Below are 7501 nucleotides of genomic sequence, written 5' to 3' on the forward strand. Positions count from 1 at the left end.
CCACCAGGCAAGGTAGCTCTTGGTTGTCATTGGGTCTTTACAATCAAATATAACTCTGATGGGACCATTCGGCGTCACAAAGCACGTCTTGTGGTTCGAGGAAATCACCAAATAGAGGGGGAAGATTTCAATAAAACTTTTGCGCCAGTGGTTAAGATGACCACGGTTCGTGCTCTCCTTCGCATTGTGGCTGATAAAAAGTGGGAGGTTCATCAGATGGACGTTCATAACGTCTTTCTTCACGGTGATCTCGAAGAAGAAGTTTATATGACGTTTCCTCCAGGTTTTTCACATTCCGATCCTACTAAAGTGTGTAGGTTACGCAAGTCGTTATATGGGTTACGCCAAGCACCGCGTTGCTGGTTTGCCAAACTCTCTCAGGCTCTTACAAAGTTTGGTTTTGAGCAGTCCTATGAGGATGCCTCGTTGTTTATCTACATCAAAGGTGAAGTTGAGATAAGGGTTCTTGTCTATGTTGATGATTTAGTCATTGCGAGCAATTGTTTAGAGTGGCTTGAGAAGTTTAAAACATACTTGGGTACTTGTTTTCATATGAAAGACTTGGGACGATTAAAATACTTCTTAGGCATTGAAGTTGCTAGATCAGATGAGGGCATTTTTTTTATCTCAACGGAAGTATGTTCTTGACATTGTTGGTGAAACCGGTTTACTTGGATCGAAACCTGCAGGCACACCTATGGAACAAAACCATAAACTTGCATCTGATGATGGTCCTATGTTCTCGGATCCCGGTCAGTATCGACGTCTGATAGGCCGATTAGTCTACCTCGCTATCTCTCGTCCTGAGTTGTCATACTCCATTCATCTCTTGTCTCAGTTCATGCAGACTCCTCGCCAAGCTCACGGGATTCTGCCTTGCGAGTCGTTCCTTATCTAAAGGGGTCACCTGGTCAGGGAATTCTCTTGAGTGCAGATACCAATCTAGAGTTGTCTATCTACTGTGACACAGATTGGCAATCATGTCCTCTCACTCGTCGCTCTCTCAGCTCGTTTGTAGTTATGATGGGAGGGTCTCCTATTGCTTGGAAAACAAAGAAACAAGACATTGTGTCTCACTCCTCAGCTGAAGCGGAATATAGGGCGATGGCGTGTGCTGTTCAAGAAATGAAGTGGATCGTACCTCTTGTCAAAGATCTTGGAGCTGTACCTTCTACGCCTGTCTCCTTTTATTGTGATAGCCAAGCGTCTATCCACATTGCTTCGAATCCAATTTTTCAAGAAAGAACAAAACATATTGAGAGGGATTGTCACTGTGTTCGTGATGCTGCTCGTGCTGGTCTAATCTCAATGCGTCACGTTCGTACAAAGGATCAAGTGGCGGACATTCTTACAAAGGCCCTAGGTCGACCTCAGTTTGATTTCTTGCTGTCCAATTTGGAGAGTGAAGAGTTCAAGATCTTCACTCTCCAACTTGAATATTAGGGATTAGAATATTCCTATTCTTGAGATTAGGATAACTTCCATTATATTTGGAGATAATTCCAATTCCGTTAAGGAATATCTTATCTTTGGAGTTGTATATATACGATGTATTGTCAAACTTGTTCAATAAAAAAAGTCTATTCAGAATATCGTTTCCTATGTTAACAATATGCCTCAAACGAATTTCTTTCTAAGTTTTTTTCTGTTTTCTTTTTCAAATTCTATTTACATTTGTTCACAACATATGACTCACATAGCTCTTCCCAAAAGGTACTTGCCTCACCGTAGGAAGCGAAATCGACAGAGGAATCAAAAACGTCAGAGTCCAAAACGTTCAGCGGTTGATTTGTTACAATTAAACACAAATAATCTTTTTCTATTTAAAGACAAATATATGTTTTCTACATAACTCGATTAATCTGTTTCTATTTAAAGACAAATATATATTTTCTACATAACTCGATCATACAAATCCGTGAGAAAGATGGGTTTATTCCCAAGCCTCTTCTGTTTATCACCAATATCAGTTTGGATGAGATAACGGCGGGAGGGTAACGACCTCGGCATAGCTCCAAAAAATGTTGAACAACCATATTTTTATGGCGATATGGATATTGATGTCGAAGTAGCGAGATAAAGAGCAATTTCAGTGTATGGATATCACCAGAGAAATATACTATCGGATAAATAATATGCAATCCAAAACTCGATCTGAGTGTACTTTCCCACAAAAAAAAATGATTTAAAGTGTGTTTTTTTTTGAATGAATGTAAAATTTATTCATTCTAATAAATGAGGAAGTTGAGTCATCGACTTCCAAACCACACTCCCATAGATTTTTCATATTTGTTTTTATTGAAGTCCACAAGAAAAGTCCATATTCTGATCCAATAAGAAGTCTTTAACTAGGACTTGCTTATATATATGTCGTTAGTGTTTGATGACTGTAACCAAGGCTGCTATTGTTGCAGCCACTCTTTCTTCTTAATGAAATACAATCTAAATATTTACTTATCTTGGTGACAATTTTAAACTTCTTTCTTTCTCAATTTCATTGCATAATAAAGCTTTAATAAGCTATTTCTATTTCAATAAAACTCTGTTTTATATTTATCTACAGTTTTCTCGAGTGCCTTGCAATACAGAGATCTTGTTCCTGATTTGCTTGTCTAGGGATGAAGGATTGGGATGCTTCTCCCATTCGTCTAGCATTTCCCTCATACAAAATGGCAGAAATTGTGACTTGAAAGGCATAGCGAACCAGGAACAAGATAGAGTGGTCTTGAGCACCGTCCGTAACACATGAAGAATTTGCAACTATTGGTTTGAATAACTCCCATGAAGAAGCTGGAACACAAAGCTCTTCCAAACTTTCTCAGTTTAAGAACAGAGAAAAATAAATGGTCCTCTTGACTCCTCCACATTACTACAAAGCAAGCATACGCTATTTGCTTGGGGATTCCATTTGAGAACCCGGTCTCCAGTTGACAGCCGATTGGGAACTGCAAGCCATGTTATAAAGGCATATGTTCGAGTTGCTGCAGAGAACCATATGCATTTATACCAAGCCACCTTCAGGTATGAGTACGCGTAAGCTCCCAGGTTGACTTCGTGCTAAAAACCTGCTTATATTCCCCATTTGAAATTTTCCATAAACGATGTTCTTGGAGGTGGGTAAGGTTCTTTTCGGGCAGTGAGAGAATTTCATGCTCTATCTTGAGCAGGTTCTCAACTCTGTGACGTCGACACATATATGTTTGAACCGCCTTTTCCACAGTTGCAGTTAAAGGAATCCCAGTATCAATGCATCCTCGAGGACCAGTTATATCTATGAGTCTCCCAATAGACGGCCCACTCATCAAACCAGAAGGAGGAATTGGACCCACTTTGTATTTCTACTTTAGTGAGAGTAGCCGAAAGTGTATTCTTAAAACATTGTGGCAGCCATGTTTTAACATAATAAGTTCAGATTTAAACTAACTGACATATGTTATTATTTTCTTCTAGTCATCATCCTTTTCTGTTCGGATTTCAATTAACCGACACAAAGTGTCTAGTTTCTTTGGTAATCACCTTTTTCTTGTTACAAATCTGCACCTCCTCATGCCAGTATTTGTCTTTACTATGTTTTAAAAAAATTGTTTATTTATCACTATCACACTTACGATGACAGGACTTAGTAAAAATATATGACATATTTTATTTTTATTATAACATGTAAAATTTTATTATGAAATTTTGTATTTTTGATAAAATTCTTAAAATATAACAATTATCTATACGTATCACCACTAATTAAAAATTCTAAACTAGAAACCTAATTATAAATATATAAAAAATTACATTAGCTTAGAATAAAAAAAGACAGTAAATATTTATATTTTAAAAAATTTATTTTAAATGTATTTTTAATTAAGTTTCAAATTATAGTTTATATTAATATTCTGTATGTAAACAACTAATCAAATCACCAAATATTTATTTATTTATAACCATCATAAAATATGTTTGTTGAATGACATCTTGTCGATTCATTAAGTTAACTAATAAATTATTTTATATCACTTATGTGTAAATATAATCTTCATCTATTAAGTTAATTAATAAATTAATTTATCAATTTAATTTTTCTTCGCTAAAAACCCTGCAATTTACACATTTAAATATATATATATATATATATAATACATATCAAATAAACATATTCATATATATAATATAATAATTTAATTTTTATTATATATGTAAATTGATAAGCCAAACATAAATATAACTTATAAAAAATATTTAACGATTTTATATTGAAAAAGTATTTTTTTTAAATGAAAAACTAAACTTTCATTTTAAAAGATATTATATGTGTTGTTTTGGAAAGAAGATAATAAAAGAGAGAAATAGAGTTCACGTAGTGATGATGTGGCATAAGTGTTGATCAATACATGTCCACACAAAAAAAATTCAGACTCAAAGTGTATTCTCAAAACATTGTGTTGGCCATGTTTTAACATCTTCAGATTTATTATCCATTTTGTCATTGTGGTGACTCAATACATGTCCATAGAATGATATAATTTAGCATTTTGTTATGTCACACTTAATCTACACTAGGTGTTTTTCCATGCTCATGCACGAGTATAAATATTTCTAAAGTAAATATACTATAATAATTGATTGCTATTTACTTTTAATTTTAAATTAATTTATAATATATATGCATCATTTACATTAATATATTATATTACTTTAATTATACATATGATTTATATATGTTATATCTAATCAGTTTTATTGTTTTTACAGTCGATTAGTTATCATTAGGTAAATTGGATAGCATATTTTTTATTCTATATATCAAAAATTTTATTAACTTATTATTTGCATTTAGGTAGTTGTTGTCTTAGATATGTAAATATATTTTATGAAGTTTATGTATAACTTAAGATATACTGTGCTTATAATAAAATAAAAAATAAACTGAAGTGTCTGATTCCAAATTACATAAATTAATATAACGATAATATTATGAATATTTTACAAAAGCACTAAATTGTAACAGTTGGTTAAAAATAAACTAAAGTGTCCTATGACTTTATATTTATAAAATAAATTACTATTCTTAATTATATATTCCTATCGTAGTTAAATATATGATTTTAAATATAAGTTGGATTAGTTGAGTCACTCATGTTGTGAATATATTGAGTTACATATATTCTTTCAAATTCAAAATGAAGTATAATTATTTTTATTATAATTAAGTCAGATAAAATCAATGTTAATTATCATTTAAATGTGCATGTATTTTCATAACATTTATCAAATTATATGTTGATGTTTTAAAAAAAATATATTAGAAAATAAAGTGATAATCAACATTTACATGCATAAGTAGTTGATACATTTTTGGAAGCTTATGAACACATATCAATATTTACAATAATTAAAATATTTTATAAATTCTAAATAACTTTTTGCAATTGATTTATTGAATGGAAACTGAAATTTATTTAAATAATCTTAAAAATGAGAATTCAGATTTGAATTGGTATTTTGATTATGGTTCTATTAAGTTTCACAAACATAAAAACATAAAATTTAAAAGAATATTAAGAAAATATACAACGTTAATAATGATAAAATATAATATATCTACCTTATTAAACTATTTTAACTATTTGATCAAATGATTATTTTTTAAAAAAAATTAGTTTTTAATATCTCTTAAAAATAAACAGTAAACAAAATTGTGATTGTATTTGAAAATAATATTATATAGGTAAAGTATAATTTATTGATATTTTTTTCTGTAATTGAAAGATATTATAATCAACTAAATATATGAAAAATAAATAAATAAATTCAATATCACTAATTATAAACTATTTTTAGTCAATTAAACATATATCAATATATGTTACTTAATTATCTTATGTAAAGAAAATAGATAGATATATAAAATATTTCTATTACTTTTAATTTTTTGTGTTGTTTAAATTTTGTTTTAAAAAGAAATAATATATCTTTTTCTAATATCAAGATTATCTGTGTAAATTGTTTTTCATGAAATCACATTATATACAAATTTATATTTCTCATCTAAAAAAATATAGATATAAAGAAAGTATTTAAAAATATCTTTTAAATGTAATATTATTATTTTGTTAACTTTCCCTTTTTATGAAATCATATTATATATACATATATTTTCGTTTTTCAATTCATTTTTTTTTACTTTATAATTTTTTTTTTATTATATGTATATGGTTTTGGAAAATTTTAAAAAGTAAACTAAATAAAAAATAAATAATAGTATTTTATTGTAAATTAATTCAATAAAGATATTAGTGTAATCAACCATCGTGAGAGTTAATGTGACAGCGACACATAGGAAACTGGCTTCTCAAATTCTTGTATATAAAAGTTCATGTGGTTTGTAGCAGTCTTTTAAATTTGCTGACAATATATGACAAAATCCGAAATCACTCTTTCGAAGTTGTTGATATGGTGACTCCTTTATTAGCAGAGGAGATAGATAAGACTGCTGAAGATAAACTCATTGGTTCACCTTTTAGATTCTTTTGCTAAGATAACTAAACCTGTTTTTATCCTATTTAATGAACATGATTGTTGTGAACTTGTGATGATGAACCAATCTGGCCTTACCTGTTTGGATCCTGTCTAAATTCATTTGGTTTTGAGTTGATCTTCCAAAGTCCATGAGCTTATACTGGCGCTTATCTTTATATGATAGTAGAACCGTGAACATCTTTCTCTCTTGTGTTTTCTTCTTTTGATATTATTCTACGTGCTCTTCAAGCATGTCTATAGATGTTGACTATTCATCAAAGATTAAGACAAAAAGAGCAAACTTGTAGAATAGGATATGTTGACTCTTCCATCAAAGACTCTCCGTAGGTATTGCGCTATTTACTTGTAGAGCAAACTTCTCGTTCAACCAAACATTCATATTATAAAAAGCACACAAGTATTACCCTCACAGATGCAGCTTAAGAAAAACACATCTCATAGTTTCTAACATTTTTTAAGATTATGGGGAGTTTACTAAACGAGTCAATTACTTGAGTTATTACTAGAATAATCTTAAAAGTTCAAAATTACTAAAATATTTTTATGGTCGAAAATGCCCTTTTTTACAGTTGTGAGCAGAAAAGTATATTACAAAATTGCCATTTAAATTTTGAAAAAAAAATTGTCGGCAGATTTATTTGACAAAAAAACAAATATATTGTAACATAAATCTGTTCATTAAACATGCTGTTAAATTTATATCTGCCGTGTATTTGGAAGCAGACTTTTAAGTTACAACAGATTTTTTAAAGATGGCTGATTTATTTTTGTCCGATTTAATGTCTTCAGATCGATTTTAAATGTTTTAGTCTATCGAAATGACGAAAAAAAACGCGATTTTTAAAAAATTGAAAGATATGTTTATATCGTATCTTTAGATTTTTTAACCGATTTAAAATTCCTTCATCCGACTTTTAAGAGTTAATAGATATAAATTTTTTGAAACTATATGTTTATCCGATTTAAATTA

Source organism: Brassica napus, assembly GCF_020379485.1.
Source record: "Brassica napus cultivar Da-Ae chromosome A2 unlocalized genomic scaffold, Da-Ae chrA02_Random_33, whole genome shotgun sequence".
Lineage (NCBI taxonomy): Eukaryota > Viridiplantae > Streptophyta > Magnoliopsida > Brassicales > Brassicaceae > Brassica > Brassica napus.